The 10,000-nt window shown below is 36.0% G+C and overlaps 1 long non-coding RNA gene across 1 annotated transcript in view; it reads right to left on the bottom strand.

Annotated features, from left to right (window-relative positions):
* Positions 1 to 5,513: 5,513 nt before the first annotated feature.
* LOC144972041 (uncharacterized) overlaps positions 5,514 to 10,000 on the bottom strand; it is a 509,884-nt gene continuing 505,397 nt past the window's right edge. Inside the window, exon 2 of the long non-coding RNA XR_013645246.1 lies at positions 5,514 to 5,719. This is a non-coding gene — a long non-coding RNA (uncharacterized LOC144972041). The remainder of the gene's footprint in view (positions 5,720 to 10,000) is intronic.

Here is a 10,000-nt window from a genome sequence, read left to right as displayed (position 1 = left end):
TTGAGAAATGCTTACAGTGCGAGCTCTGTGACCAGTGGTTTCATACTTTGTGTGAAAAGATAGATGATGACACCTATCAACTGTTGAAGAAAGACTCAGAAAAAGAATTTCCGCTTCTGCATTACTACTGCTCTAAGTCCTGCAACAAAGTGGCCTCAAAGTTCTTGGGCAATTTCATGCAGCTTGAAAAGGAAGTAGATAAACTCAGGAAAAAAGTAGAAGACGTAGATAAAAGTGTGAATATCATTCAAAAAGGTGAATTCACAGAGGAGATGATAGAAATAGTGAAATCAACAGCAAAGGATGAGATAGAGGCCTACCCTATGTCTGAGGCGAGTGAGATTAAGGAGAGACTCAAGAGAAGTACAGAAGAAAAGTCAGATAGAGTAAGACAAGATATAAATGAAATGAGGAAAATCAATGAAACTGAGGAGAAGAAGCAGGCAATGGTGAAAAAGAACCTGGAACTAGAAGAGGAGAGAAATGAAAGGGCTAAGAGAGTGAAGAATGTAATTATGTATGGCATACCAGAAGCTAAAGATGGCGACAACAAGGAAGATATAAGAAAAGCCCAAATGGTACTCAAAGAGTTGCAGGTTCATGGAAACAAAGACAGCCTCAACCCTATAGAGCAAGTGATCAGATTGGGCAGAAGAGAAGATAGACCAAGACCCATGAAAATAAGTCTGATGTCAACGGATCAGCGTAACACTGCTCTTAGGAACAGCAAACAGTTGAAAGACCATAAACGGGAATGCTTACAAAAGGTGTATATTGGAGCTGACCAAACAATTATGCAAAGAGAGCAGGCCAAGAAGTTAAGAGAGGAGCTGAAGAGAAGACGAGAAGCAGGGGAAGATGTAGTCATATATAAGAAAAGGGTCATTTTCAGGGAAAAGTTTAGTGAACAAATAAGAAAGAGAGACAGCGATGTTGGAGGAAATGACTGGGACTGGGATGAGGAATGACTATATTGGAAACGTGTCAGTCCAATTGCCCAAAATGTTTCTGAGCAAGGACTCGAAGACAACAAGAAAATTCAAAAAAGAGAAGTACCAGTAAATGATAAGGAGGGGCAGCACGTGAATATGAAAAATACCCTGAAGTTCATGTACACAAATGCAGACAGTGTGATGAATAAGAGAGAGGAGCTAAAGGCTATGGCAGAAGAAGAAGATCCAGATGTAATAGCAATAACAGAAGCTAAGCCAAAGAATGCAACAACACACCCAACCATAGCAGAGTTAGGTATTGAGGGATACACTATAATAGCTAGCAGAGATTTTGAAACTTCCGGCAGAGGAGTATACTTATTGGTGAGAGAGAACCTCAAGGTTAACCCCATAGAGGAACTCACAGATCACGACTTTAGGGAGAGCGCTTGGTGCTCGATTGGAGTAACTGGACAAAGTCAGATACTAGTAGGAGTGATTTATCGGAGCCCAAATAGCACAGGAGAAAATAATGAGAGAATGTTGGAGATGATAAGGAGAGCATCACAAAAAAAGCATTCAGAGATAATTATTATGGGAGACTTCAACATGCCGGAACTGGAGTGGAAAGGGATGGACGAACCAAAAGAGGGAAGCCTGGAGGAAAGTTTCATAGAAACCATTGAAGATTGTTACCTACAACAGATAATAAAAGAACCCACGAGACAGAGAAAAAACCAAAAGCCCAACGTATTGGACTTGATATTGATGGAGGAAGAAAATGACATAATCGACCTAAGACTGAGCCACCCACTGGGAAAAAGCGACCACGCGACCATATTCCTAAAACTGAGGGCGACATCAGAGACTTTAGATGAAAAACTGACACTCAGATATAGGAAGGCTGATCTAGAGAGTATGAAAGAGGAACTGGGGCATATCAAATGGGAGGAAATACTAATCGAGGACACCGTAGGAAACAACTGGAGTAGATTTACCAGAGTACTTAACCAATGCTTCGAGAAAAACATCCCGAAAAGCAGAGGGAACCGGGTTGGGAGAAGAAATCAACCTTGGATGACGCAGGAAGTGAGAGAGGCATTACGGAAGAAGAAGGCAGTAAATAGAAGATACTCTAGAAGCAAAAAGGAAGAGGATTGGGACAAATACAAAAGAGTGAGAAACGCAACTACTAAAATAGTCCGACAAGCGCATCAAAAGTATGAGAACAAGATAGCAGAGGAAACGAAAGAAAATCCTAAAGTATTCTGGAGTTATGTAAACAGTAAAATGCAGAAACACAAAAGAACATTGAAGCTTTTGAAATGTGGTGCTTGAGAAGGATGCAGAGAATATCGTATACTGCACACAAAACGAACGAAGAAGTGCTAAAACAAACATACCAACAAAGGAAACTAATGCCCTTAATAGTGGATCGACAACTATCCTTTTTCGGACACATAGTAAGGAAAGATAAGAATGAATACCTGGCAAGTTGTGGAAAAATACCTGGTAAACGCGCCCGGGGGAGACAAAGAAAAACACTCATAGACCAACTGAAGGGCTTCACCAGCCTAACAATCCAAGAGCTGTTTGAAAAGGCAAGAGACAGGGAGGAATGGAGAGAGATAATTCATGCAGTATCCGAAGCCTGGACCAGGCATGGAACCTAGAAGAAGAAGAAACAGTAAAATGAAGACAAGACAGGGAACCTGTGACATAAAAAAAGAAGATGGCACTTGGGCATCGGAAGATGAAGACAAGGCAGAGGTGCTAAATCTCTTCTTTGCAAGTGTCTTTACAGTGGAGAACCAGAAAAACTTGCCAGATATTGCTAAAAGAAGTAATATAGATACTACACAATGGCCGATTACTGAAGAGAGAGTAATGAAGAGACTACAAAACCTAAAGGAGAGTAAATCACCTGGACCTGACAAACTTCATCCTTACATCCTAAAAAACTTAGCAGAGCAGCTAGTAGAACCCCTAACCAAGATATTTAACCAGTCGATGAAAGAAGGAAGACTACCAAGGGAATGGAAAGAAGCTAACGTCACAGCCATATTCAAGAAGGGAGACAGAAAAAATCCAGAAAACTACAGACCAGTGAGCCTGACATCTGTCGTCTGCAAGCTCATGGAACAGCTGATTAGAGAAGAAATGGTTGATCATATGACCAAGAACAAACTATTCAGCAAAGATCAACATGGTTTCATGGCGGGAAGGTCTACAGTAACAAACCTACTTGAAACAATGGATGACTGGACGAGAGACCTGGAATTAGGCAACAATTTAGATGTCATATACCTCGACTTCAGAAAGGCATTTGACAAAGTTCCACACTGGCGCCTAATCAGGAAATTGGAACAGTATCAAATTAATGATCAGACAGTCAAATGGGTCCGAGATTTCCTCAAAGATAGAAGACAAAAAGTGATAGTGAATGGAACAGCATCAACAGAGAGACTGGTAACAAGTGGAGTTCCACAAGGAAGTGTACTGGGACCAGTTCTCTTCCTGATTTATATCAATGACTTGCCAGACAATCTATCATCTAAATGTAAAATCTTTGCCGATGATACTAAGCTCTATGGAGTAGCTAATACAGAAGAAGAAAGAAACATCTTACAACAAGATTTGAAAAAGCTTGAAGAATGGTCCGAAATATGGCAGATGGAGTTCAATGTAGATAAATGTGCAGTTCTTCACCTAGGAAAAAACAACAGAGAAGCAAACTATATAATGAAAGAAAAACCCCTGCAGAAATCCAATGGGGAAAAAGACCTAGGAGTATTTATTGATAGGAAGCTAAACTTCAAGAAGCAAATTAAAGATGTTCAATCTAAGGCTAGTAAAACACTCGGAATAGTGAAAAGAAATTTCAAGAATCTGAAAACAAAACACATGACTACCATCTACAAGACTATGGTTAGATCAAAGCTGGAATATGCTAACTGCATATGGTATCCGAAGTTTGAGGGAGACAAAGACTGTTTGGAAAGAGTGCAAAGGAGAGCAACAAAACTTATCACACACCTGAAAGACAAAACATACTGTGAGAGATTGAAAGAATTAAATCTCCCGACCTTAGATTACAGGAGAAGAAGGGGAGATATGATCCAAACATATAAAATAGTAAAGGGAATAGACAGGGTAGAGGCAGGATTCCTTAAATCAAACAAGAACATTCAGACACGAGGAAACAGCAAGAAACTGAAAAAAGAACGTTTTAAAACAAATGAAAGAAGGAAGTTTTTTTCATCTAGAATTGTAAATAACTGGAATAAACTACAAGAAACCACAGTATCAGCAAAAAATTTGAATAAATTCAAAGCAGAGTTGGAGATAAGCAACACCCTAGGAAACAAGTTCAATTATAAAAATTGGTCCAATCATTAATAGATGAGGAGGAGCGAAGGAGACTACACCAAGTCTAAAAGCTCTATACAGAGGTATCCAGGTATCCAGGTATAATTCATATTCGAGAGATTAACTGTTGAGGTAAAAAAAAAAAAAAAAAAAAAAAAAAAAAAAAAACATCTAAGTTATTGTTAATTATATTAGGTGGTGAGACTGCATTTCTTTCAAAACATAATTTCTTCAATAATCTATTTATATACAAATTCAAAATATTAACAATTATTACGTTTTTCAAAAATTCACTACAGGACGGAATCAAGAGATTGGATCGTGTATTCTTCAAAGGATTGGATTCGTAACGGAGACTTCATCACGAGGTAGGAATTATATTTCTCTCTCTCTCTCTCTCTCTCTCTCTCTCTCTCTCCTCTCCTCTCCTCTCTCTCTCTCTCCTCTCTCTCTCTCTCTCTCTCTCTCTCTCTCTCTCTCCTCTTTCTCTCCTCTTTCCCTCTCTCTCTCTCTCTCTCTCTCTCTCTCTCTCTCTCTCTCTCTCTCTCTCTCTCTCTCTCTCTCTCTCTCTCTCTCTCTCTCTCTCTCTCTCTCTTTCTTTCTTTATTTCTCTTGGCTCAGTTCACCGGGGAAAGAGTTGTAGGGTAAGGACATGATATTTTAATAATTATTGCTTAACAATTAATTTGACAATGATTGGATAAATGATAAAGATTTATATAGTACGAGTACGACAACTTTTTAACAGCTGTAGACTGTAAACTCCTACTGAAGAGTAGGGGAGGGCAATCGGGTCACCAAAAGGTCACCGATGCTTTAGGTTTTGAGAAGTCAGGTCATCGACGACTGAGAATTTCCCGACCTCCACTTAGTTCTCGATGCTTTTCTCGTCTCGAGAATCTTGGTCATCGACGCTTCTCGTATTGAGTCCCGAGTCCCGAGTCTCGAGACTATACTGCGCGAGCGACGCACGTGTTACTAACAATGTGTACTATCTGCATTGTTCACCCCTCTCTCGTCGGCGATGATTCCAGCGAAGCTCGAGACTTTTTTGCGTCTCGATGCTTTTTTGAGTCTCGAGATTCAAAAAAGTCTCGAGCATCGCTCTAGTCATCGGTGCTTTCATTCAATACCTAGTCATTGGTATTGGGTATTGACGTTATATCATATTTTAAACAGCTAACAAAACACAAACGTCGTAAATAGATCAAAATAGTTATAGGTATCAATGTTTTATTATTATACAAAGTGAATTTATTTAATGTATTTTAAGTTTTAATACAAAAAAGCCATCCAAAGCTCAGTTGAAGTGCTACTTCTCGGGAATTCCCGACTTTTCCTTGGTCATCGAGTTCGGGAAGTTTTGAGTGTTGGTGGCCGATGACTTGAGGTATCATCGAGACTTCCGCTCGACACTACTGAAGAGAAAAAATTAGACTATAAAAGAAACCACAAGGCACCAAGTGATCAAAGATATGAAACTATTCGAAACTTATGGCACATATCAATGTAATATTATAATTTGCTGGCTGATGATCATATAGTAGCTTTGTCTATAATACTTTTGAGGACTTTCCTTTAAATATATGGTAATATTATTCGTTTGCGTTGTGTTGTAGATGTTAAATACAGTCGAGATACCTAGGCCTAGTGCACTTGAACGTGCAAGAATTTTTCAAAATAGTGATATGGGTATTAATTTAGCGTAGAAAAATAAAGGGGAGTACCTAAAACATTTACTGGAGTGAAAAAATTATCGCTCTATCTCAACTGGTTAAAAAGTTATGACCGTTTATGTGGTGGAAACTCTATATATCTAGATAGCTTAATAGGAAAATATGTGACCAAACCACAGCAACCCAATGGATAATCAAGTATAATTCAGAAACTGCTTCAGATACATCTATGAAAGTTTTACATCGGTAATTCAACATCTCTGTAATACATTGCAAACAGAAAAAGAATTATTTATTGAGAGAGAAAAGTATAGTTTAGAGCTGAAACAGCTGAAATCAGGGAAAAATAGATCACGACATGCAAATGAATGTCCTATTGTAATTTTGGAAAAGTCAACAATAAAATATTTATTCACATGAAGATAGACCAAATATACCACTGAATCGGCGTCATTTAGTTGTTCACTTTGAACTTTTCAAAATGAAAATAGACCTCATAAAAGCAAAGATATGGACTGATAAATGTTTGAGGTGGTGTATTAGTGTTTAAAAATATCGAAAATAGGTGATTTAAAAACTTCCGCTCCCCCGCTCCCCAAAATTGAACAGTCGCCCGTCAAAGAATGGAAAACGTCAAAATCAACACTGTGATTATCCCCAGACAGGTGTCTGGGGATAATAAAATTTCGTTTTCCCCAGACACCTGTCTGGGGATAACGAATTTTCATTATCCCCAGACGCATATTTGAAACTCCGCTCTTTTAAACAATTATCCCCATGCCAGAATATGGAATGTTTCCAAATGCACATAGAAATAAGGAAAGTTAATAAAATATCTATAAAAACATAAAATTAACCAACATTAAAATCAGTTGTTGCTACATATACACAATATGCGTCGACTTCGAAGTGCCTGTCATGGCCGAATGGTTTAGTCGTCTGCCCTGGAAGTTTGACCAGAATCTACGTTGTGGGTTCGAATCCTGGTAACGTCACTTTAAAAAAAATGTGTTTTTTTAATTCCGTCTTCTTTTTACAGAACGTTGAAAGGGATAAATGTCCCAACCATCCTCCCCCCACCTCTTTTTTAAATTTTTTATTAAACTCTCTCTCTCTCTCTCTCTCTCTCTCTCTCTCTCCTCTCTCTCTCTCTCTCTCTCTCTCTCTCTCTCTCTCTCTCTCTCTCTTTTTTTTTTTTTCTAGTTTCTAGCAAATATATTCCTCCCCACTCCGATCTCAAATAGTGTCTAAAAAGAATAAATAATTAAAAAGCAAACAAACAGAAATATTCAGAGAGCGACCAAATGGTCAGATAGAGGAGAAAAAAAAAACAATAATTGTTTTAAAAATAAAAACAGTTTAAGAAATTCATGCTCAGAAACGGAACATTTACATAAAGGTTAAGCAAACAAAAAAACTCTAAGGTTTAGGTCAAAATATAAAAAAAAAGAAAAAGAGAGATTTCCCTTGGAGCAGGGAAGAGTGTTAACAATAATAATAATAATAATAATAATAATAATAATAATAATAATAATAATAATAATAATAATAATAATAATAATAAAATAATAATAATAAACATATAATAATAATAATAATAATAATAATAATAATAATAATAATAATAATATTAATAATAGTATGATAATAAGAGTATTAATAATAAAAATAGTGTTATTATTGATAATAATATGATAATGATTATGATGGTAATAGTAATAATAATAACAATTATTACAATTATTATTATTATTATTATTATATATTATTATTATTATTATTATTATTATTAATATTATCATTTGACCAAAACAAAAAATAAAAACAATAATAGATCTAGAGCAAATTAAATAATGAAATAATATTATCGGAGAAATAAAAAATTCAACTGATTAAAAAAACTCTTGCTCGGAATTTGGAACAAGAGTGAAAACAATGAACATCAATTGGGAAGAAAGATTAAAAAAAAGTTTTAAGAAAATAAAAATAAAAAAAAAATAAAAAAAAATTTTAAAGTGTGTGTGTGGGGGGGGGGGGGGGGGGGGTCGCAACTGGTTTGAATCTGCAGCTAAAAGGAGTAAAATGAAAGGTGGCCTAACCCACTGAGCTGTCTATCCACACCGCTATCGAATATCTTAAATTCATATATGAGCTAAACATATTTCCACACTTTTTGCTTCCTTGTTTTGGTAGTTAATTTTCATCTCTGATTCGAATAAAAATATGTTGTTGGATCTAGTTTTGCGGACGTGTGATACTAAATTGTATTGTCTTGTGCGAAGAAGACAGGAAAATAATAGGTTTCGGTTTTGGGCTTTGGGGCGAACAACACCATTGCCTAGGAATTCGTCCGCGAAATAAATAATAATTCCCGGTCATCCCCAAAATTGTGGCCAGAATGAGCAAATAAAAGAAACAAGAGATGATCAATAAAGTTAACAGGTAGGTAGGTAGTGAAAATTTAAATGGTTGGTGGACTATGAACAGATTTGATGAAAACCAACTTTCTTCCTGGTTAAAAATAAAAAGTCGAATTGCCAGTTGGACGTTTTCAGATCAAAGTAACAAAAGAAATTTCATTGATCCATTTGCTTTAAAATATTTTTTTTAAAAGAGCTGGATTTGACATTTGATCACTATTTACTTTCATCTTGTGTTAAATATCACTTTTGGGACACAACCACTAGTATTTTTTCCAGAATATTTGGTATTTTTCACGCCTAGTTTGGCATTTTGCATAAAATCTTTCTGCCCACTTGCTACATGCGTCTGGGGATAACAAAAATTGGTTATCCCCAGACACCCGTCTGGGGATAACCAATTTTCATTAACTTACATTAATTGCATATATTGTAAGAAAAATAGTTGTAAAGTTTTGATGTGGATTGACGAAGTTATCTCTCAAGTAAAAAAAAAAAAGCACAGCAGACGACAGGAAGTGAATCAATATTATAAGAAAATCTTCTGCAAACAATCGAGGACAAGTTCTATTTTTTGGGGGAGCTATAACTTTTGAGTGCAACCATATTTTGCTCTGAAATTTTTAGAGAAGCTACTTAAAAAAATATCTCAGAAGGACGTTTTTTTTAGTAAGAAGGACCATCTCTCAAAATCACGATATAGGAAGATAATAATATTAGCATGGCTGTATGTAGAATTTTATGCCCTTTCCAATGATATATAATACTTGCCATTTCATTTCACTGAGAAAGAAAAATGAATATTTTTAAAACACTCCTAAAAATTTTCCCCTCAAAAACGGAAACAGAAATCCTCGCCTCTTTTCAACTCGCTAGGGCTACTTCTTGCAAGTGCCTAGATATATAGAATTCTAAGTCTAATTTCTTACACTACAGATAAGACGTCTTCGCTTACAGTTAAAGCTTTATTCGTTGTAGTAAATTCATTCCGAATCCAAATCAAATAAAATGGGATAGATTTCAATTTCAGGGTCCGTAATATCGAACCAAATTGGTCACCCCAAATTATCTGTACATGCCCATACACAATTCCATTATCCATACGCTTCACTACAGTGTGTCACATAACTATACTATAACGCCGTCACATAAACCTTTTCGTGTGTTTACATAGCGCTCTTTTTCACGGTGTATTGAATTTTTTTTTTAGATAATAAAAAAATCTTGCACTAGACTAGACATAAAAATCGACATTCATATCAATCTGAACTGAATTCATCTGAATGAGTATAATCCACATTGATTAGACTGTTAACGGTTTTTTCAAAAGTAAATTGAATTTGAAAGCATTGAATTCAATAGCTTTTAACAGCCTCATAAGCCAAATATTTTAAACTGTGTGGTGTAATATGAGTCAATATTGGAGGTCAAAATAATTAACTGAATTATGCCCCTTTGTATTTTAAGAACTGAGATTCTTTGCAGGTGATTTTTACAATGAAGCACCTCAAAATACAAGGAAAGCTTTTATGTGCTTATAGAAATAGTGAAATAACGATAAGTTTTCAATTGTAAGCTTCAATTTATTAGACAAAGACAGATA

This window comes from Berghia stephanieae, chromosome 4, assembly GCF_034508935.2.
Source record: "Berghia stephanieae isolate SIO BIC M18660-M18661 chromosome 4, UCSD_Bste_1.3, whole genome shotgun sequence".
NCBI lineage: Eukaryota > Metazoa > Mollusca > Gastropoda > Nudibranchia > Aeolidiidae > Berghia > Berghia stephanieae.
The sequence above is the reverse complement of the archived record's forward strand: the minus strand, read 5'-3'. Positions and strand labels throughout refer to the sequence as shown.